Below are 25,687 nucleotides of genomic sequence, written 5' to 3' on the forward strand. Positions count from 1 at the left end.
TTGTGAGTTGGAGACCGATTCTAGAAATTATTATAATCAATGATGTATCTATAATATTTATTTCGTTAAAATAATTAAAAAGAATAAGAATATGTATCTACGATATATCGATGGCGTATCTATGATGTGTCCAATATGTATATATGTGATAGATACATGAACAAACTAAAACAATAACAATGTAATATATTCATAAACAATATTTTTTAAAAAAACATATCAGCAGTGTATTACAATGTATCTATAATGTATCATTCATTTTGAAATTTATTTTGTTCAAAATAATCATTCTGAGTTGGAGATGGATTTTAAAAATTAATATCAATGGTGTATTCAAAAAAATTATTTCGTTAAAATAATAAAAAATGATAAAAATATGTATTTACGATGTATCAACGATGTATTTATAATGCATCGGCGTTTTATCTACAATGTATTAGTGGTATATATACGATGTATCGTTGATATATCCGACATATATATTCATACAAAATTGAACCAATAACTATTCAATGTCTTCATTAAATTTAGAGTTGATATCATAAAAAATCATCAACTTTATAGGTTTTTTCAATTTAATCTCGCCTTTAAAAACGCATAAATTACGTTACAAAAAAGTATATATATTATATATTATGTATTAAATATATATATATATATATATATATATATATATATATATATATAAATTATATATAAAAAATGCTTCTAATATGTATTCGATACATGTATTTAAAAAAAGTGTCTTCCTATTAAATATTTGAAAGTTTACTCCGTCATTTTTTTCCCATGTTGCACTAGGTTTTGCTTTTAGCTCAATTTATTGTTTATATTTATAATGTATTTACTATGTATCGTCCATGTATTTACAGTGTGTTACAAGATATAGATGATACATCGGTAATGTATTAAAATTTTATTATTAATTATTCTCCTCTATATCTATAATGTATCGATGGTGTATTTATGATGTATCGGTGATATATTACGATGTACAGATATTGTATCAGTCATTTTAAAATTTATTTCGTTAAAATAATCCAAAAAAATTAAACATGTATCTGCTATGTATCAGAAATGTATCATCTATATATCACTAATACACACATGTATCGATCATTTTGAAATGTATTTTGTTGAAAATAATCATTATGAGTTGGAGATGGATTCTAAAAATTGTAATCAATGGTGTATCTACGAAATTCAGTTTAGATGTCTCAAAAACAATTTAGATACGTCTCAAAACAACAGTAGCCAACATGAAATATATTAAAAATTCAAAATATAGAAGTAAATTTACAATTTTTATTTTGCTGAAAATCATATTTTTAAAATTGTTCAATTACATCTCAAAAACATATTACATACATCTCAAATACATTTCTGATACATCTCTAAAATAGTTAAAGATAAATTTTAAAAACCTAGATATAGAAATAAGCAGCCTCACTCATCGATTCCAAGTCGATGATCATCATAGTAATATAAATCACTCAGAAAGCATTTCTTAATCTCCTTTTTTCAGAATCACTAATATTTATGATGTATCAAAAATGTAGCGATAATGTATCTGGGAATTGCGAACATTATTGATCTTAACCAATTTGACCAATTTGGCCAGAAGGGAGAGTTCCAGGTAAAAAAATAACAATTTTAACCAATTTGATCTTCTCTTTGGTTCTACCATATTAACATCTGCATAAAAAAGTACCATCAAAATTTTTAATTTGATCAATTCCAAAATATAGCCAATTCAATTTGACGAGGAGAGAGGGGTTTTTAGTAGAACAAACTAACCAGTCCCAAGTTCTGGCAAAATCCGATCTTGTTTCTAAAGAAATGATCTGCATAAATATATAAAAGAAACACATCTATCATTATGAAAGCATACTGAGCAAGGACCAAAGCAAAAATAGAAATCAAACAAATTATGAATTCAATAACATCAAAATTAGAGTTTATTGTTGTTATATTTGTACTAAAAATGGATTTTCTTGTCATTTGAATTTAACTCATCATAAACAGCTACAAAATTACCACAAAACAGTAAAACAAACATTGGAACTGTACATATCAGGCGTAAAAATTGTAGTAAGATCATTTAATATCAAATGAATACAAATAGAAAGAAAAAATCAAATCAACTGAGCAACCAATAACAAGATTAAAAAAGATCTTCAACGCAGAAATAGGTAAAAAAATTGAAACCTGTTTCGGCAAAGAAATAGTTGCAGGAGATAGACGAAGATGGTGAAATAAAAAGATCTGTGGAGCTGCTTATGAGAAGCGAATTGAGAGGCGGCGAAAGTAGTTCGGTAAGAAGAGGCAACGATTTTGAGGTGTGAAGAGAATAGCGGTCTTCTTCACAATGTCGCCGTTTTTGATTTATGAAGATAAAGACGTGGCAGCTTGAGAGGAAATGGTTATAAAAAGTAATAATTAACCTAACTCAGGTATAAAATGTGAAACACACTTGATATGAAAGAAAAGTTATAGATGTGTTGGTATTTGAGTAAAACAATGCCGTCTTTTCAATTATTCTGTAATTTTCTCTAAAAAAAATGGGACTCAAAATAAATTACCCATTATTATAATTAGTCACTAAACTTATTAAGTTAAGAAAATATTTTAAACTAACTTCATAACTTAACCAAAATAAAAACCTTAAGCCAATGTTATACTGGACCCAAAACCAAACACTGCCATTTAATAAATGAAAACAAATTCACGATCATGACCATTTAAAAAAAAAACTTCATCGCCAATTCAAAGTTCAAAAACATGAACTATTTTTATAGCCACTGAATCATTTATAATTTGTTGCAAAAACACCTAATCTCAATTAGCAACAAATCCTAGAAGCAAATCTCCAAAGCCATAGGGTAATCAAAGAAACATAAAGCTTCAGCAACCTAGAAACTTAGGCTAAAACGGCGGAGCTCGGCGACGGTGACGGTCACGATGAAACCAAATCTCAGAATCATAACCAAACGAATTGATCTTAACATAACTTATAACTCAGTTAACAAGCAACATGTATACAATTAAAGCTTTAGGAACAACACAACATCAGAATATCAATCCTAGAATTCGGAAGCCAAGAAATCAACAAAACGGCCAAACGTAACCGCAATGAACAGAGGGATTTCTCTCTCTTTTTTTTACGTACCGTAATTGATTCCAACACGTAGGGATATATGAGGACGATGAGATAGATGAATCGTCGAAGAAAAACTCAGATCGACGCTAGAATAGTAAAGAACGTGCGTTATAAACCGGTATCACGATATCGAATCGAAACAAAGAAAAAGAGACGGGAGGTTTACCAGATTGAAACGATTGAATGAGACGATGGAGGTTATGCAGTCTCAGAGAAGTTTATAAGATATAGCGGCTAGGGTTTTCAGAAACGAAATAGGATTTTTAAAATAAAGAAAAACGAGTGAATAGAAAAAAGAAAACGCAGAAAAAAAATCCCTTCTGTTACACAATTTTGTTTCTGCTTCTTATATTACAAAAGGTGGGCTTTCATATATGCTTCATATATGCTATGGCCAATTACAAAAATATTGATGGGCTTTTCATATGCAACATTTACGTGGGAAGGATTAAGTAGGTGTATGCATGCATGGTAAAAATAAGGCTATGTTATCAACTAGAAAATATATATAAAATTTTATAATCAATATACTGAAAATTATACCAATAATAAACCAAATACTATTTTTAAATTATCTGATTTATAGTTTTAATATTCCGAAATTATACCTTAATTATACCGACATAATACACATCGTACTTTTGTAAATGATTTTCATTTTTTTGTAGTTTTGTAATTAATTTTAAATCAGTCGATATTTTTATAAATAAAAAAAGTTTACAGGTATTTTTATAAATACTAGTTTTTTTGGCCACGTGCTACGCACGTTGACGATATCTATATGACCCGTTATTTAATATTATAATTGTATATTTTTTAATAATATATTGTTATTTAAATTTTATTAGTCTTGTATTTTTTATTTGTTTTGTTTAATTACTTTATAAAATTTTAATTTTTTTTATTGGAAATGTTATAAAGTCAAAATTAAGCAATAGATTTAATTTTTGATATTGTTGTTATTAAAAAATGATGATATAATTGAAACAAATTTATATTATATTTTATAGTAAATAACTAATAAATATAAAAAATATCAAAACTTAAACACAAATATTATAATATAATTATTTAATATTAATGAAACTCATCATATTTTTTTATATATAGTGATATATATGTGCAATTCCTATTAGGATTAGGAATTTAACACATAATGATAGTTGTTGCACAATTTCTTTCAGGATTAGGAATTTAATACATAATGATAGCTACTGCGATAATTATTTTTAATATGTTTCCTTTATGAATTAGGAATGCCATCTTTCTATTTGTTAAGCACAAATATTTTTATATGTCACAATTAGAAATATCAACTTGGATAAAATATGTAGAGGGTATTTTTGTCCATGAATGGAAGTGTTACCCCCGCAAATACACTTTTATATTTGTTATAGATATAGATTTTTAAAATTTTAGGTAATTTTGTCATTATCCTAAAAGGATAATTGGCTTCTCTTCAAAGGAAGTCATATGTATTTTTTTGTTGTATTCAATACAACCTTCTTTTGCCAATATAGGCTAGTGAAGCAAAAAAAAAGCCAAAAACAAATGTGAGTGCCCCTATGTTAGTTTTATTGAAAAAAATAGTTTTTTTTAAAGTTTTCAATTATGCCTTTAATTTAATTATTTATATATCTTAAATTTTATTAATTTATAGTATTATGAAAAAACTAATTATTTTTGAGATTATAATTAAATTTTGAAAAATTAAATTTATAATTAATTTTTATATTAAGTGTTAAATGATGGTTTAGAGAATTTAAATAAAAATAGTTGAAATTAATGAAGGATACTATTTATATCTCAAGTTGACTATTCAAGTTAATATAACAACTTTGCCTATATTTTAAGACGTTCAAAGTAGAAATTTTACCTGTCTTTGTGGGACGGAAGAGTATTATTTAATTAAAAAAAATTATAGTCATTAAAAAGATTATTTAATTATTAAAATATGGAAAAATTGCATAACCTGCAGATACATTAGTTATTAAAATCTCCATTGTAATACCCCGTAAATTTAAAGGATTAAATTATTCCATGTGAGGAGTAATTTATAGGACCAGGAGAACATAAATTAAATTTGAGGATAAATTTAATTTATCGTATCTCCGGAAGTATAAAATAGCTATACAAGTTAAAATATAAAATTTGGATATTTATATTCTAACCAATAGGAATTAAGAAATGCTTATAAATTAAAATAGAATGATTTATAAGTCCTGTGTAAATATTTTTGGAGTCAATGTTCACAAAATATTTTAAGAAGTTACCCCTAAAATTTTATAGAATTTGAAGATAGGAATTTTATTAAGTGGGTCTAATTTAGTCCTAATAAATATTAAATGATTTATTAAAAATAAAATATAGGTCCCGTGAGAATAAAAATTACGTTTTTATTCTAATTACGAATTATGAAATTCATGGTTAAAATTTCATAAAATTAGGAGTTCGTTGTCCGTTTTAGTTACGGACGTGTATTTAAAAATTCGGATTAAAGTAACGCGTAAATACCTAAGGACTAGTTTGACATTTTGCCAAACTATATATATGAATTTGAATTCAAATGAATTCATTTGAATCAGAGGAATAGAAAGAAGAACGGCGACGACACGATCGACGGTAGGTTATCCGTTTTCGATCCGATTTCTCGTTTCTAACTCAAATTTCTTCGGTAATCCGTTATAATCGAAGTTATAACCGTTATTTTGAATCCGGTTATATAGAAAATGGATTATATTCGAATATATAACGGTTACCGTATCGAATCGGACGTATACGTAATGATTTTATATTTTGAAAGCGGAAATGGATAGATTGGTGTTTGTATAGGTGTTTAGGATCGAAGTTTGACGTTTAAGCACGTCGGAAAGTCCGGAAAATCGCATTTCCCGGGGGATGTGCACGACTGGTACACGAATGTGCACTTACAGTGCACGACCGTGCACCAGCCATGGTGCACTAATGTGCACCAAAGTGCACGATCGTGCAGTAGCCTGGGTGCACTATCGTGCACCCAAGGTGCACGAACGTGCACCAGGCAGCACGGGGTTGCACGATCGTCCTGCCATACTCAAAGGGGGGGAATGTTCTGGGGCTTTTGCCCTAACTTTCGACGCAAGTAATCGTCGAATTGTGGATGATTTAAATGGACTTTAAACCTTAAACCTAGGCGTTTAAAGGAATAAAAGAACTAGAACAATTAAAGGAGTTCGATTAATTAAAACTTAAAGACGTTTTAATTAGGACCACTATTAATCAAAGTGATTAATAGATAGAGGACTATGAGTTTATATCGAGGATGAAAATAGACCATATACGTTATATGTCTATTAATGTCTATAGAGAGTTGTAAACCCCTTTTTTCCGGACAGGTAAAAAGTGATAAGGAACTGAAGCGTCTAATGATGATTTCCAGAGAAACCCGTCCGGGTGACGAGCTTTCGATTTGCTTGCTGGAATCTAAGCAGGCGTAATCTGTGTACACAGTTGCAAACTTGGAGGGTTAAAATGTAATTAGGCGTAAATAGCCCATAAAAATCAAAAGAAATTGTAATCTAAGTCTAGAAAATGGACTAATTGTCATATCTTAGAAGTTTATGGGCCAATTGGCAAGTTTGACGGGCTGAAATTGACCTTAACCGAACCTATAGGGTCCGAGGAACCTTTTTAACACTTTCGGGCACCAAAACACACTTTTATCAATCTTTTACTTAGCCACCAATTTTAAATCCTAATTTAATTAAAAAGATAGAGTTTATAGTTAATTTTAACACTTAATAACTTATCACTTCACACACTTTCACCCTAGAATGTTCCAGAAGATTCTAGGAAACCTTGGGTCACCCCTAACCACTATAAATACAGCCTTAAGCAAGGCTGACTAAATGTGGCACACAAACCCTAGAAATCAGAGGTGGCACACAAACCCTAGAATTGACCAGAAAATTCTGCGCACACACACACACACACACTAAAATCCAGTCCTGAAAACACTAAACACGTGTTGATTCTCCAAGAACGCAACACCTACACGGATTCGAAGCTGGATTCCGCATCCACTTCGTCAGCAAACGAGCCAAGGACTCAGACCGGTAATTCTGAGGATCCTCTATGTCACGACCCATTTTCATGAATCGCGACCGATGCTAGGGTATGGGTATGGTTGTACCACAACCCGTAGCTAGCCTTGCAGATAACCAACAAATACATAAACCTGCAAGAAAACCAATGCTCGGGGGCAACCGAGACTTCGGCCTAGTTCTAGCAGTTCATAATACACAACATTTATTAATAAGTGCTCAGCCAACTCTGAGTCTTAAACATGGCAAAAGTACATATTAACCAAAGTCAATTAAAGAATGCCAATACAACAATAATCCATTGAATAAGTTTATAACAAGTATTAGTCATATAAGACTTCTAATTACTATTGCTGTCTAAGAATAAAATCAGTTTTAATAACTTTATTAAATAAAGTAAAACCTCTGAAGAAATAAAGAATCGGAGAGCGGCTGACTTGCTCAAATCATAACCCTGGAAAAATTGGGAAAACAACGGGGTCAGATATACTGAGATGAGTTCATACCACTATTTACATTTATCAAGTGGAAAACCTTTAAAACCGTTTAAAACATTTAATAACAACATTACGTATAATAGTTGGAACCCTAATCCATAATACTAAATATAACCATAATCCGATAGGCCTGGTCCCGAGAGCTAAGCTACACCGAGTTACCACCGACCATTCTTAATCCATAACCAGAGTCCCAAGAGCTGAGCTACACCGAGTTACTCTACTGGTCCCGAGAGCTATGCTCACACCGAGTTACCACCACATATCACATACCTTTTCTAGATCAATACCGGTGCGCACGCAGTCCTAATGATGCCCATTAGGTAGCATGTTCCAACTAAGAGCCATAATGGAAAAACAGTTGAAATATACATACAGTATATATTTATATATTAAAATAACAATTTACTTAATAAAGCGGTAAATAGTAAGTACAAACTCACTGCTTGCTAATCCACGTGATAACTCCTGGCAAGCAACCTAAACTCGGTTCTACTTAAAAGCACGAACAGCTCGACGAGTCTAAACAAATATAAACCAATATTAAAAACAGACCCTAACTCTAGAGAGTACTAGAGACCACATACGACTAGCACAAATAACACGTCGGAATAAAACAATCCAGAATAACACAAAATTACCCAATAGGTAGAAACGCTCAATTAATACAAGTCTATTGAGTTCTCGCTTTAAAATCCATTTTATAAATATTATTTAATACTTTAAATAATAAATAATTTTCAAATAGTGGGTTAGCCGAGTTACCAATAACTACCAAGCTAACCTCACTTGTCGGGTGACCCAAGTCTAACCCGACTCAAACGTTATCAAATATAAACCCGAGTTTATATTTATAAAATAATTCGATAAAATAATAATCCATTTTAAAAGCAGAACTCAATAACCTCAATTTCAAGTAACCCAAGTTACAACCAAACTTAACCATTTTAAGTTTATAAAAGTTTAGGGACTAAACTGTACCTTAGCCAATTTAGGGACTAAACTGTACTTTAGCCAATTTGATATTCGAAATCAAATTATTTACTTTTGTTTATAATTAAAACAAAATATAAAGTTACTAACTAAAAACTTACTTAAATAAGTTTTGAAAACGTTTTAAAAGTTAAAACGTAACTTTAACAAATCTGGCATGTCTAGCCATAACGTCAAACCCATAATTACCCAAGTGATTATGTGACTAAAAGTTCTAAAATAAACATCGTATTCAATTTACAATTATTAAAACCTTAATTACTTAGAACAAAATCGAGTAACTCATTATGAATTAGGAGAATGAAAAACCATAAGCAAAAACAAGATCATGATAGACATATAGCAAATCATCACCAAACCAATAATCCCTTTTTGACATATAATCTTAGAACAAAAACCCATGCAATTATAAGTCACAAATTGAACTATGAAGTCATGTAATTCAATACAATTGTAACAGTGATTACCGAAGTCATGCAACAACACAAGACTCAAATTCACTATCATTGACTAAAGAATTCACAAGTAACAATGAACAAGACAATGGCAGCAGCTAAAGGAATAGAAGCCGACTACGGTATCGCAACAACGACGAAAGAAATCAAGAAATTCGACTTACCGATTGAAGGTAAGAATGCTAAACGATTCAACGACGAAATAGGGCTTGTGCACACGCAAGACAAGTGATCTAAAGCCACAAACAACCTAAGATAAATCATACAATGGCAGCAACAAAGTCAATAGGACAGCAGCCGTAATGCATTCAGGATGACGAAACGAAACGGCAAAAGAAGGGATTGAACTACGTACCAATAATGATTCCAACACGTAGAGAATGATGGGTTCGTTGAGCAAGGAAGAACGAATAGAATGATCTCAGCAATAGCTAAAATAATGAATGTAATGAATCACGACGAGTGAAGTGATCAAGAATGAATAACGATGAAACGAGAAAAGATGAACGGAATACTTACCAAAGTCCAAAATTGAGAGGGGAGGGTGAAACAAGGATCGATCTCAGAGAGTGAAAGTGTTTTAGGTCGGCTAGGGTTACTAGGAATGAAATAGAAGTGTGTAAAATCAGATAAGGGTCTATTTATATGCCAAAGAAATCGAGTTTACACGACAGGCGCGATGCGAGGCGCGTTCGTCCCATGGCGCCTTCCATCGCGCCTTACTCCAAAAAGCTGTTTTTCATGAGGCGCGATACGAGGCGCGTTGGACCCATCGCGCCCTCCATCGTGCCTCCTCAGAAACACGATCTAACCGCACTGTTTTTAGCAAATCCTCTCAGGAACAACATATCCAAACGCCAGCCCGATCCAACGGTGCAATTGGGAGATATAGATGTTTTACTAAAGCATGATAGATTCAGAAGGCACACAAACACATCATCGATTATAATCTGAAAACAAATCAAATTAACATCGAAAACTCACACGACACATACGACACATACAAGATACAACCCAAACCTCAATCAAAGTGACACACTTTCTAATTCCACCTTAAACAATCCGAAACCAAGTCGGGAACACAACGAAACTATGACGGAAAAACACGAGATATTACACTCTATCATTATTCCTTTGATTTTGTTATAAATATGCATATATGATTGCCATAATTGTTGTAATTGTGCTTAGGATGCATGTTTAGGCTCTTTATCGCTTGCTTTCCATTAAAATCACCAAGATTAATCAATCCGATGATTTCAATAAATCACCATAAAATTTGATGAAAAGCATGTTAATCACTGTAATTAGCTGTTTTTAATGTTCAAATCCATAAAATACTTGATTAGGTGCCTTAGAATGCATGTTTCTAGGTATTTTTGATTGTTTTTACCATGAAAAGCTTATTTTCGAGTTGCTGCCTGATAGGAGTATTTTACTCCTATCTAGAGTGTCGTTTCCGCATGCTTTTATTATGTTTTATCACGGTTTTATGGTATTCCGAATGCCTTATTACATGTTTTAGTATTTCAGGGACTTAAGAGCATTGCGGAAGCATTTTGGTGCATAAGTTGGAAAAGACGACAAAAGAGATGCGGAAGCTCATTTGCAAATCTGAAAAGCTGACCCCATGCACTATTTGACCAATTTGGAGCAGCTAGAGGCCTCAAATGAACTCGTGTTCTTTATAAAAGTTAAAGTAGACGTCCTAAGCTTTCCAACGGTTCAAGAATCGACTCAATCGGACATTTCTACACCGAGTTACGAAGGATTGAAGATCGCGATCCAGAGCAGAAATTGGTTGCTCGAATCGAGCTCCTCATTTAGCCCAAGGAGCTCGATTCGAGCTTGGGCTTGCTGGAAAGGGGAAACCTGATTTCAGGTGTGCTAAAGGCTTTATTAATTTGCTATTTTGGGCCCAACACATGTGTAAATGAATGTTTGTCTTTTTCCCTCTTTTGTAAGTACTATAAAAACATCCTTATCTCTATTTTAGGTATAGAGGATATTCCTAGACTTTATTCTATGATTGTACTTTTGAATTCTCTCCTAATTCTAGAAATCCCTAGGTTTTAGTCTTCTTCTTCAATAGAATTTCCAGCATTTTTATATTTCCTCCATTGTTGAGATTTTTGAAGCTTTATTGGATGAACAAGTTTTATATTCTATTACAACTTTTATTTGTGGGTTTTTCATCTTATTGTAAGTACTCTTCAACCATGTCTTCCATTTATGATTTTGTTAATTTATCTCTTAGTATGTGTAGCTAATCCCCCATGTTTGGGGATTGAGATGATTTCCTTCATGTTGTGTTAATTGGTATGTTTGATTGGTTAAGGCTTGTTCTAATTCTAGTTTCTAATGCTTGTGTTAGCTTAGCTATCTAATGCATGATTTAGTGTTTCCTTGACTCATTGAGAAATGGTTAGGTGAATAGACTTAGGAATTAGAAGCCTAGATTGTAATACCACGAGAGTGGGTTAGGATTTAGGTGACCTTGAGTTTGTTGATTAATTGATGTTGGGTAATTGGTTTTGTTTAGTATCACGAGAGTGAGTTAGGCATTAATTGATTACTTGATTATTGATTTTGTCGTTCTTAGAGGCTCGAGAGAGCGGGAACGGTGCGTTAGGCACAACTCGGCCCTTGCTAGATACCAATTCATCCATTACTATGAATGCATGACCTAGGAATAAATTCAACCCCTAGACACCTTTTACTTATTGATTAAACTCGTTATTATTATAGTTGCTTGAATTGTTAGTTTAATTGTTTAGTTGTTTAGTGCCATATTTAGTTTAATTCTAATTTAGTAATCGGATACTTGAAACTTCAACCATTTGTGTTTCGCTAAACGAATTGAAACATAACTAAAATTCATTCTCATCAATTGCTCCTAATACACTCCTTGTGGGTTCGATCTCGTATTTACCGAGTATTACGAGTTGGGTTTTTGCTCAACACTGCCCAGAAATTAAATCTGTCTAGATGAGCTTTAAACACTCCGATTATGTGTTTTTTGGATTCCTTGTTCGATTTTAAGCTGTTTTGACTACTTTTGCATGAAAAACGGAGTTGAAACGAGTGAGAACGAAGCAAAACAAAAACCCCAGAACTGCTCCAAACGAACCACCGCCGCCGCTGCAACTGACGGGGCCGCCACCTTATCCTGCCAGCGCCGGAACTCGCTGTGTTCTTCATTTCCCAGCTTCCCAGACTCGCTTCCTAGATCCTTCCAGACGCGATCCGAACTTCAAAACGTGTTTTCGGGCTCATCCGGACTCCAAATCAGGCCCAGTTTGAACCCAGAGGTAGCTAATTCAATGTTGTTTAATATTCCGTAATGTAACGGGCCAGAACCGATGTAAAACGGACTCATAAGTCCAAATATGTAACATAGTGTATAAACCGGGCCCACGAGCTCGAGGCCCAGCAAACCAGCAACTTCCAGAGCTGATTCCGAGCTAACCCAAACTCGGAATCAACTCTGGATCAAACCAGTAGAACTGGATTGACAAGACGTACAACTCCCGTGGTCTGACCTAAAGCCCATTCTGACCAGACCGATGGTCAAAACCCGCGCGAGTGCCAGACACTCAAAGTCAACGAGGTTTAAAAGTATTACTAACCTTGTATGTATATCCAACTGCCCCTGAGCATGCCTGCAATGTTTATCGCTTTCCAAAAGCATTCCAAATTAAATAATAACCGGCTAAAGGACCAATCACTTAAAATTGGCCCATTAATACAATTCCAGCCCATCACTTAGACATCGTAGGACTAATACGAAAATGTAGTAACAGTTGTATAGGTTTTTCAAGACTCACCTAATAAAATCAATCAATCACATTTATACATCCGGTTTTAGGCTTTGTACATGTAATCAATCCAGACCAGCCAGACTTATGCCTATTTGCTAGAAACCTCTAAGGTTAGATGTATGCTTAGGAGTACCTTCTACTTGCCTCAAATGCCAGTCCAGATCGAGTCATATGCACGTCAAACGTGTTTATTGTTTTCATACATGTTTATTTACATCTTTCATATCATGTGAACTGCATATACTGTTGAGATGAGATATAATACGAATATGTCTAGTAAATAAAGCCGGTATCCGATAACCAAACACAAGAGTCTCGGGGAGGTCCACGAACCCTAGTCTTTGGTCCGATGCACGATAGTCTTACCAGAGGCGAGTAGGGATATCTAGTCGGTTAAAAGGCATTTTCTAGTTGAACTAAGTGACGACTCCATTTTGTAAACCATTTCCAGATCGAGAAGTCAGTCATAAGCCTTAGAGGAGCGGCCCCCGAACCCCGCTTTGCTCACAAGAGTCTACTCCTTAGAGTTAGAATTCTTGTTTCAATTGTGTTTAACAATTGTTTTCTAACTAGATCCAACGAGCAAGCAAGCTACCGGACCAGGAGAGTAAAGGGTGACCAAAAACTATTTTATGGATAACGGTTTTGTGAGTTCGCATATTTACTTTTGAATATTAATGCCAAAACATTTATAATTCAAAATGCGTTTGAAATTGCATTGCATAAATTCGATTTGAAACCAATATAGATCCACTGGAACGTGCTATCTATTGGGTAACAATAGGACTGTGTGATCACATGTGTTATTAAATCACTGCATTATATTGCATACTGGTTGGGTCCTTTTGCCAAATGCTTGCAAAGCGACCTAGACCTAATAGATTATCATGGGGAGCCAATAATTTAATTGACGGCCCAGCAAACCTTACACAGAGTTAAGATGAATGTGATAACATGAGTTCACAGTTCATCCTGTGTTAAACAAGTGAGCATGAACTGTGGTATTAACCATAGTTAACCAAATGGGGTTTCTCTTAGGGTTTCATTTGGATCGGTTATTTGGATGCACAAAGTGTGTTTACATGCGATTTCTGCTTTTATTAATATGCTTATGTAATTCTGTGAATTCACCCATATTTGACCCCCGTTGATTTCCCTTTCACAGGTAAATGATATTTTGATGTGACAAGACTTCCAGTCCTTTCTCTGGAAGTCGTAAATAGATAAAGGTCACTCTAGAGCTACAGTGTAGTTCTACTAGTCCACAGTAGTTCATTTGTAAATGTTTTAACTCTGATATAAAACTACTGTCAGCATCATTTTGGGACAAAGGCATGTTTTATAATAAAAGGGCTTTTGCCAGATGTTATAAAGAAACCTGGTTTTGATAAAAGCTATATGATTGTTTGTCTAACATCCTTAAACCGGTTACTTTATGTGATAACTGGTTTGCACCGCTGGCATAGTTTTAAGACAGGATTGTGTTAGGATACGTGCAGTGTACACGTACTGCCCCGAGTCTAGAAATGCAATCGCACGATTTTGATTACACGTTTATTTAAAGGTTTTCAAATACTTGCGAAAAGAGATTGAGACCTTTTATGTTTTAAAAACACGATTTTTTTTACTGTTTTCTTAGGCTTGCTACGGGTTTCAGAACAACCCTTCCCATTCTCTAGCGCGGGTCTCGGCACGAGTTCCTGAGTGAAAATCGGGTCGTGACATCCATCTTGTAAATTGATCGTTGTTCTGACGATCCAAATCTCATCGAAATTATCGAGGAGGCAACTTTTGTGGTACTCCAACTGTTTCGATTCTTCAATCTTCTCCTCCATAGACGACTAGAGATTCAAGTTTTGTTATTTTAATTCTCTTCACTTAAAATTTATTTTTATTAAGTTGTTATTTAGGAAATTTTTTAGAAAAATGAAATGATTATAGTGCTATGATTAAATTGCTCTAATTGATTTTTAATTTGGGTTTGATTTAGAAAACGAAATTTATGACTTTTGATGCATTTTTTAATTAAATAAATGGTTAATGCATGTAAATATAAAAAGTTACTCTATAATGCCTTTATTAAGAGAATTGTAAACAGTTTCTCGGTGAAGTTGGCTTGATAATAACAGTTATTTTTTTAAAAAAGAAAATCATTACGTGCATTCAAATTAGTAATAATTATGACAAATTATCAGATGCCTGATGATCAAGAGCAAACTCATCTGTCTACTGTTTTTCTATTTTCGCCGTTAACTATTGTCTACCTCTTCGCGAGTGCGCCTCTTTATGCCCATGTTTTTTTTAATCTGTGTCTTAATTAAAATATATTAATGTATTAATAAATTAATATATTAATCATGTTAAAATCAAATTAAAAGTATAATGGTTCATTTGTAGATGTTAAATAATATTTTGTTAGAAATCAATTAGGACCTTCTCAGATTTATATCTCTTTCTTTGCTAAAATTGTTGGTTTTATAACTGAGATTTTTGAAAACCGCTTTTTTAAGAATAAAATTATATTAAAAAAAATTCAAATACCTTATGATTTTCTCTACATTCAGAGAATTTGATTTGTTTTTGTCAAGTTTTGTTTGTATTATCACCGTCTCTCTAAATCATAAATTAAATTATTTATTTTATTTATTTGAATTTTATTGTGGGAGCCGATTAATGTGATGAGTATTATCGATATTAAGTTTAATAATGAGATAAATTTATAAGTTTCCATTTCCTTTCTTAATTTTTTGACAAAAAGAAAATTATTTCGTAAACGTTTTATATCTTCTGTTTATTTACAACTAATGTTTTTTCAAATTATAATTTGTTGGAAAATCCATATGGAGGCCCGTGTACATACCATTTTTATTTAGGAGGCACATACTCTAAATTTGTTCACGTTTGGGTCCATGTACTTGGCAAAATCTAACACCCTTAATTGGACGTAATTTAACAAGAGTGTCAAACTCTCCTTTTCCGTTAATTAACGGAGTTAAGTTATTGCTTTGATAATCCACGTCATTAAAATAACCACTCTTCTTCTTTGACATGTTAAATAAGTGGACTTTCATTGTAATACCTCATATTTTTAAGGTTATTAAGTGGTTACACGTGTCCTAATTTATGATAATTAGAGTTAAAAAGATCGAGAATAAATTAAAATATTTTGAATTAAGACCGAAGTGGGTCTAATATGTTAGTCGCGAAATAATTATTAAATTTGAAAATTATTATTCGTAAGAGCGGGTATTAGCGGGACTAAGAAAAAGTTAAGGAAAACCTCAGGAATTAATATATCAGTATGCATCTCTAAATGGAAAGCTAAAAGTTCAGGACAAAACCCTGAAATTAAAAAGTCAAAATATGAAATTTTGGACCTAGAAATTTGAAGGATATAGAAGATAATGATTACAGACAAGTGGTGATGCATGAGCGGAGACAAGTGGCGGTGCATGAGTGGAGACAAGGGGCGATGTATGAGAGGAGACAAGCGGCGTGCATGAGCATCGACACGTGGCGCGCATGCACGACGACTCGTGGCGCGCATGCACGACGACACGTGGCGCGCATGCACGACGACATATGACGCGCTATGTAATAACCCCAAAATTCTAACATAAGAAAATCGTGCCACGAATCCTAAAATTTCGTAAATTGAACCAAGTAGGTCGGAAATGGACACCGACATGAGAATTTTTAAAGAGTGTCGAGAAATAATAATAATTCAAAATAGGGATTATTATTATTAATAATGTTGGACTATTGTCCTTTCAAACTCCTTTGTTTTGACTTTGACAATCAACGATGAGGGTTCTAATCTTGTTTATTAATATATAGGACCTCATAGAAACAATCGGAAGTCGATTCGGAGCTTTCTAGCGAGAATCGAGTTTTTCAATCTCAAGCTGTCCAGTAGCTTATTACGGGCGAGATGCTTCTTTCATCACGGGTGTGATTCACGTGTCGCGGGTGCGACACTTCTCATCACGGGCGCGATATTCATATCTCTAAAACCTTAGATGACCGTTGGAGATATCACGGGTGCGATAGAGACATCACGGGCGCGACAAATAAGACCGTTATAAATCCAACAAATATATTTATGAACCCCCCAATGCAATGATGACATGTGGCACTAGCAGTTTGAAGATTTTGTCTTCAATCATGTATCACTGGCGCGATGGACACATCACGGGCGCGACCGAGCCAGTTTCTACAAAAGTCATTTTGTTTGTTTTAGCTTTTGTGGGATTTCTTTGGGTATAAATATAAACCCATTTGCAATGTTTCAAGGTAAATGATTCACACACCTTGAAACAACAAACACACATTTTCAAATCACTTGTTTTGTTTTAGTTTTGGAGTAAGCTTGTAAACTCCTAATCATTGTAAGTTAGAGTTTAGCTTTGAGAAAACTCACCCTTTGTAGGTTCTTGATTAGCCTTGAAAAATCAATTAGTTGATGTTTACCTTAAAAGTACTAAGTTTGGAGTTAGCTTAGAGAACTCCTTGTGAATCTCTATTAGTGGATGCTATAATGGAGTAGGATCGATTTGTGATCCGAACCACTCTAAATCTCTTGTGTCAATCCTCTAAACTCTTATCTTTTTTTAAATTCTTATTTCCGCTTTAAAGAATTTTAATCTTCCGATTCACAACTCAAAAACCGGTTTGCCTTATACCCCATAGGGTCTTTCAATAATAAATAAAGATTAGTCGGAAAAAGGATTTCCAAAGTCGTTGGACGAAAAAGTGAGAAAAGTGCAAGTTAGCTCAAAATTGGTATTTGATCGTTTTTGGCTAAAATTGCCAAAATAAACTATCGGAAAGTAAAATTATAAGATATGGGACTAATATTATTTATTTGAGGGTTAATTACATATAAAATCACCACCTTTACACGAAATTGCAAAAATAACACGACCTTTAAAACGTGGCAATTCAGGGCACCACCTTTCATTTCTTTTCAAAAACAACATGAGCACATTTTAATGGCGTTTTTGCTGACGTAGCATGACACGTGGCGCTCCCATTGGGTGTCCAAGTCAGCAAAATTTTATCTAAAAATGTGCCCATGTTGTTTTTGAAAAAAAATAAAAGGTGATGCCCTGAATTGACACGTTTTAAAAGTCGTGTTATTTTTGAAAATTCATGTAAAGCTGGTGATTTTATATGTAATTAACCCTTTATTTGAAAATAAATAATATGGAATTAATTAGACCTAAAAGATTTAGTGTTCGACGGACGAAAACAGACAATATTTAAGTTAGAAATCGAAGTGGGTTGAGTCGATTTCTTTAAGACCAAAAGAGAGACTTTGTCCACAAATATATAAGGGGTTTTAATTGATTTTTTTAACTTAGCAAACCTATTTAATTCAGCAAGTGAAATCCCGTAGTCTTCTTTCTCCCTAATTCTCATCTTCACTCAAATTTCAAATGGCCATATCTCCTTTGTTTCTCAAAAAGATTGAGCGATTCTTGCTGTCACAGAACGAGGAAAGGACCCTCTACTGGATTATGGCTTCAATTTGAGGTAAGGATGAGTATCTGAGGTTAGGGTTTCAAGAGTTTCAGTTTGATTTTTGATGTTGGTTCGAGAATGTTTGTTATTTAATGATTGTAGCATGTATTTGAGCTTGGATTAAGGATTTTCATGGTGAAATTGGCACCTAAAGACTTCGGCAATCATCATCCATTTAGGTAAGGAAGTTTCTGAAAATTGGATTAAAATATTGGATGATTGTTTGATGATTTGGTTCGGCATATTAGTGTCTTTGGTTGGTAATTAATAATTGATGATGTTAGTATAAGCATATGTTGTTTGGATGAATAATTTGGGTATGAAATGCTAAGATGTGGTTCGTCCATAGACTAAGATTTTGATTAAATTTAATTTCTATGGCTTAGACATTAGTTAGATGGTGCTTGAGCTGGATATGACTGGATTAGAGTTAAATTAAAATTGAATGCAAGTTTGATGTAATTGCTGGAAAATTGCGCTGCAGAACAAGAATATTGAAAGGGAAATATCTCAAGCTATACAATTTCGAATTAAGTTCCATTTGTTTGAACGGAAACTTAAGAGTGTTGTCTAAATATGTCTAGGTTTGAGTTTCTGCAGATTTGGCCTCTAAGATGTCCAAACAGAGCAGAACATTCTGTCGCGCGTAATAGTTCTGCAATAGTGGACAACCCAAGTTATTAACTCACGGGCTAGTTTTTGATACCTTCGGGTGCTAGTTTGTCATGACCCAATTTCCACTCTGAAACTTGATTCGAGACCGGTGCTAGGGAATGAGAATGGTTGTTCCGAGACTCGTAGCAAGCCTAGGAAAAACAGTAAAAACATTTTGCGTTTTGAAAACATAAAAGGTCTCAATCTCTTTTCGCAAGTATTTGAAAACCATTAAACAAATATGTAATCAAAACTCTATAATTGCATTCCTGGATTCAGGGTAGTACGCGTACATATCATACATCAAATGATAGCCCTGTCCAAATACAATGCCAGCAGTTTAAACCAGTTCACATATCAGGCAACCGGTTAAAAACGTTTGTACAAACACATAGCTTTAAACACAAATCCAGTTTTAATTTATAAACAACTGGCAAAAGCCCTTTTTGTACAAACACGCAGCATTCAAAACCATATATACGAAACAATAGTTTCATATTAGAGTAAGCCATTTCAAAATGAACTACTATTGGACGGACCGAACTACTCTGCAGCTCTAGAGTGACATACTCAAAAATGACTTCTGGAGAAAGGATTGGAAGCCTGGTCACATCAAAACTCTATTTACCTGTGAAAGAGAAATATCAACGGGGGTCAATATTGAGTAAGTTCACATAATTACTTAGGAATATTAATAAAATAGAAATTGCATGAGAAACATTCATTATGCAGCCAGACAACCGATCCAGATGAAACCCTACACATCAAACCCTAATGGGTAAAACTATAGTATGAACCACAATATATCACACCATAGTTTGATACAACAATTTAGACCGTGAACTGAATCACTGCTGTCTCAAATTCTGCACCCTTGGTACCTGGACCGTAATCAGAAACTGCCATCACAGTTTTACTCGCGACCGTAACTATATTATTGTTGTCTCAGGGTTTACCCGTTAAGTCAGGGTCACCAACGTTTTGTATTGCTTTATGTTTGATTTGAATGTTTTCAATGCGAATTCTTTATATGATTTGCATATACGTTGGTTTAAAACCAGTATTGATCCGATGGAACGTGCTATATATTGGGCGACAATAGGACTACGTGATCACCAGTTTTGATTTATTACAGCTGTACATTTGATTATGAATACGAATATGGAAGTTGGATATGTGAATGTGGATACGAGAGTGAACACGTTGAGATAACCTAAGCCCCGTATCTAGTGGATTGAACTCGGTTGAGTTATCCCGAGGCCCACAACTTGGGATTAAGAGGTTAGTCGCGGCTGACGCGGTTGAGTTATCGCGGGGCGGACCATTTGGATCAGTTTGATTTGATTATATACGTTTGGCATGTTCGAGGATTAGGGTTTCAATCGGATATTGTGCTTGGCTACACGTGATTTAAACGATATTGCATTGTTTTATGTTTTATATAAATACTTATTAGTAGATATATAAACTCACTCAATATATTCCCATATACTGACCCCTCAGAGTCTTTCTTTTCAGGTGAAAGAATTTTGAAGAATGGACTTCCATTTCTTTTTTCAGAAGTCTACAGTAGTTGATGTATGTGTCAAAGGATGTATCACTTCATAGCGCTTCAGTTGTCCATAGATATTTGTTTATGAGTAATGTTTAAGCTCAAACAATATATAAAGAATGATGTTTTTATACTGTTTGATTAGTTACCAATTGCCATAACGGGATTGGTTGCGATTATGAATAGAAACAGGGCAGTGCTGGATACGAGTTGTTTCTTGTAAGACCCTAGTTTCTAAGAATCGTTTGCAATGGTTTTGAAAAATGAATAAGATATTTTGACATCTACAAATACGTTGTTTAAAAAGAATTTCTAAAAACGTTTTATTTACGATAATATATTTTAATTGCGAATATTTCATAGTGGTTTTAGGCTTGCTACGGGATTTGCAGCTACCACTCCCATTCCCTTGCGCCAGTCTCGACTCAATAATTTAGGTCGTGACAATTTCTGTTACCCAATGACATAATATAATCATCCTTATCTCTCTAGACAATCATATGCTTAGTCTATAGTATCGGTACCGGTGATCACACAGCCCTATTGTCGCCCAATAGGTAGCATATTTCAATGGATCTATATCGGTTTCAAATCGACTCAATGCAATGCGATTTAAATAACATTTTGAGTTATAAACACTTAGGGTATCAATATTCAAAAGTAAAATGCAAACTCATAGAATCGATATCCCAAAAACAGGATTTGAATGTCCTCTACTCCGCTGGTCCTGTAGCCGCTGGCCCATCGGATGTAGTTAGAATTAAATTGTTAAAAAAATTCAAATAATAATTCTAACTCTAAGGAGTAGACTCTCTAAAAGCTACTAGACTTATAACGTATATAGTCTATCCTCTATCTCGATATCAACTTATGGTCCTATACTTATTAATCACTTTGATTAATATAGGACCTAATTAAAACATCTACATGTTTTAATTATCGAATGTTCTTAATTGTCCAAGTCCTTTTTAGTCCTTAAAACGTCCTGGTTAACGTTTAAAAGTCCATAAACTAAAACTCAAAAATTGAAACACTATTCATATGCACGTTTGTGCATCGTTGTGCACGTTCCTGCATCCTTGTGCATGTTCGTGCATCACTGCTGTGATGCACGTTTGTGCACAATTGTGCACATTTGTATACTTCAGCTGGTGTATGTTCGTGCACTCCTGGTGCACGTTCGTGCACCTAGTGTGCACAGTCCCGTAAAATTTGATTTCCCGGGCTTTCCGACGTGATAAAACGCCTATTTTTGATTCCAAACATCAATTCACACACTACACGATTCAATTCCGCTATTGAAATGTAAAATCGATCCGTATTCGATCGATTCGATACGATAACCGTTATATATTCAATTATAATCCGATTTCTATAGAACTGAATTCAAAATAATTGTTTTTACCTCGATTACTATCGAATTCACGAAGAAACGAGAAATCAAACACGAAATTCCCTAACCCTAGGTCGTGCGTCTCTAGAGCAAGAAAATGAGAAGAAGAAATGGTTTCTGATGAAACCTAAAACTCAAATGAATGAGTTTATATAGTTTGGTAAATATACAAACTAATACCTGGTGACTTACGCGTCACTTTAACCCAAATTCTTAAATATTTGTCCGTAACTAAAATGGACAACGAACTCCGAATTTTATGAAAATTTAACCATGAATTCCATAATTCGTAAATAGAATAAAAATATAACACGAGACCTATATTTTATTTTTAATAAATGCTTTAAGATTTACTAGGGATAAATTAGACCCACTTAATAAAATTCCTATCTCCAAATCCCATAAAATATTAGGAGTAACTTTCTAAAAATATTCCGTGAATACTGACTCTAAAAATATTCACACAGGACTTATAAATTATTGTTTTTCAATTTATAAGCATTTCTTATTTTCTGTTAGTTAAAATATAAATATCCAAATTTAATATTTTAACTTCTATAACTATTTTATATTTCTGGAGATACTATAAATTAAATTTATCCTCAAATTTAATTTACATTCTCCCGGTCCTATTAATTATTTCACAAATGGAATAATTTAGTCCTTTAAATTTACGGGGTATTACATTCTCCCCACCTTATTAAAATTTGTCCTCGGATTTCAATAAAAACTACGTACCTTATAAATAAAACTATCGTATCCATAGAAGCTATGAAAGATACCTTGAACGATAGCTTTAGAAACCTCAGACTCTTGTTGGTTCAAAGCAAAAACCCCGGCCTGACCTCCGCCAGCTTGCGAAGCCCGACCAGTACCACATGCTCCGCCATTCCTTCCACCTCTATTACCATAACCTCTACCATGCTGACCATTGAAGGTACTTCCTTGTCCAAACACTGCTAGATATACAAGCTCTTGTTGATGATAAAAAGGTTGCGCCATATTAACCGTCGAACCCTGGGGTCCTAACCTTGGACATTCCTTTGCAAAGTGACCCTGTTGGCCACAGTTAAAACATGCTCCAGGAATACGATGGCATATTCCGTAACGCCTTTTGTTGCATGTCTGACAAATAGGAGTACCGACTCCTATAGTGCTCGCAGTCCTGGTATCAAATCCTAGTTCAGATGTATTATATGGTGAACTAAATCTGCCTTTCTTGCGACTTAGTTCACGATGTTGGTCCACATGACCACCCGTGTAAGACTCGATTGAATCACTTAACTCCTCACTAGTATTTTCAATTTCGTCCTGGCTCAATTCAGATGGATCTGTAATCCTCTTAAATTGGATTAGAGAAGTTTTTATCTGTCGTGCACTATCTATAAGTTGCACCAAATCTCTATTCACACTAGATATCAAACTAACAAACTCAAGTCCTATACCCTTCACAAACCTCGCATTCACCCTAACTGGATCAACCATCAAATCAGGTGCAAATCTGTCCAATCTAGCGAACTCCGTCACATATTCCTGCACTAATTTATCACCTTTCATCAAGTTCAACAGTCTATCTCGATAACTCTCGGTCACTGAGAATGGTAGAAAGAACTCTCTATACCGACTAACAAATTCTGCTCAGGTCATCTAATTCATCGTTGGTTGGACTCTACGTGGAAACCAATTTTTTGCTGGTCCTTTCATTGACATCTCAACTAACAAGATCGACTGTCTCTCGTCAGCGTGCAGGCGTCTAGCATTACGCCCGACTTCCTCTAAGAAATCTAGCGCATCACCAGAACCATCAAACTCTGTTGGCTTAAGTCTCATATAAGCCAAGACACTATCTCTATCAACATTTGCACCAATACGCTGTTGTTGTTGCAATAGTTGCTTCCTATGCACAGTCTGATTTTCCACTTGATTGGCCTGCATAGCTGCAACTCCGGATAAGAACTGATTAAAGTCAAAGCCTGGAACATTAGGTTGTTGAGGCATTCGCGGTGCCTGAACAGGTTCATGTTCCCCTTCAGCTTGACCTCTAGCTCTACCTCTACCACGACCTCGTCCACAGCCTCGACCTGCCGCGTCAGCCTGTACATTCTGTCCTCCACGAACAGATGATTCATCTTGACCCTCTTCATCATGTTGTGCTATAGCAATGCGCCCTCGTGTTTGCCTTTGGTCAGCCATCCTAACCAAAGCAAACCACGTTAATATCAGACACAAACTCATGACAAAGCAGAGTTCAACAAATACACATAGTCACCTCACTAGAAACATCTAATATGCACATGCTCATCATAGCATATATCTCACATCAAACATAACACAGACTCACAACCTATAGGAAAAAGCTGGAAAGTTTCAAACCAAAATGATAACGTATTAAATACATGACTTGAATCCTGTTGCAGCAGTAGTTCCTAGTTACTCAAACCATATAACACATAGAATGTATCGGCAATGGCCTAAGAATCTAAACCATTGCTCTGATACCAAGTTTATCACGACCCATTTTCCACTCTAAAACTTGAGTCGAGACCGGCGCTAGGGAATGGGAATGGTTGTTCCAAAACCCGTAACAAGCCTAGGAAAAACAGTAAAAACTTTTCGTGTTTTGAAAACATAAGAGGTCTCAATCGCTTTTCGCAAGTATTTGAAAACTTTTAAACAAATATGTAATCAAAACTCTGCAATTGCATTCCTGACTCAGGGTAGTACGCGTACATATCATACATCAAACGATAGCCCTGTCCGAATACAATGCCAGCAGTGTAAACAAGTTCACAAATCAAGCGACCGGTTAAACACGTTTGTACAAACACATAGCTTTAAACACAAATCCAGTTTTACTTTATAAACAACTGGCAAAAGCCCTTTTTGTACAAACACGCAACATTCAGAACCATATATACAAAACTGTAGTTTCATATCAGAGTAAGCCATTTCAAAATGAACTGCTGTTGGATGGACCGAACTACTCTGCAGCTCTAGAGTGACATACTCAAAAATGACTTCCGGAGAAAGGATTGGAAGCCTGGTCACGTCAAAACTCTATTTACCTGTAAAAGGGAAATATCAACGGGGTCAATATTGAGTGAGTTCACATAATTACTTAGGAATATTAATAAAATAGAAATTGCATGAGAAACATTCATTATGCAGCCAGACAACCGATCCAGATGAAATCCTAAACATCAAACCCTAATGGGTAAAACTATAGTATGAACCACAATATATCACACCATTGTTTGATAGAACAATTTAGACCGTGAACTGAATCACTGCCGTCTCAAATTCTGTACCCTTAGTACCTGGACCGTAATCAGAAACTGCCATCACAGTTTACTCTCGACCGTAACTATATTACTGCCATCTCAGGGTTTACCCGTTAAGTTAGGGTCACCAACATTTTGGTTGCCCAATGACTTAACATAATCATCCTTATCTCTCTAGACAATCATATGCTTAGTCTATAGTATCAGTACAGGTGATCACACAGCCCTATTGCTGCTCAATAGGTAGCATGTTTCAATGGATCTATATTGGTTTCA

Source organism: Mercurialis annua, linkage group LG3 (genome assembly GCF_937616625.2).
Source record: "Mercurialis annua linkage group LG3, ddMerAnnu1.2, whole genome shotgun sequence".
NCBI classification, from domain to species: Eukaryota; Viridiplantae; Streptophyta; class Magnoliopsida; order Malpighiales; family Euphorbiaceae; genus Mercurialis; species Mercurialis annua.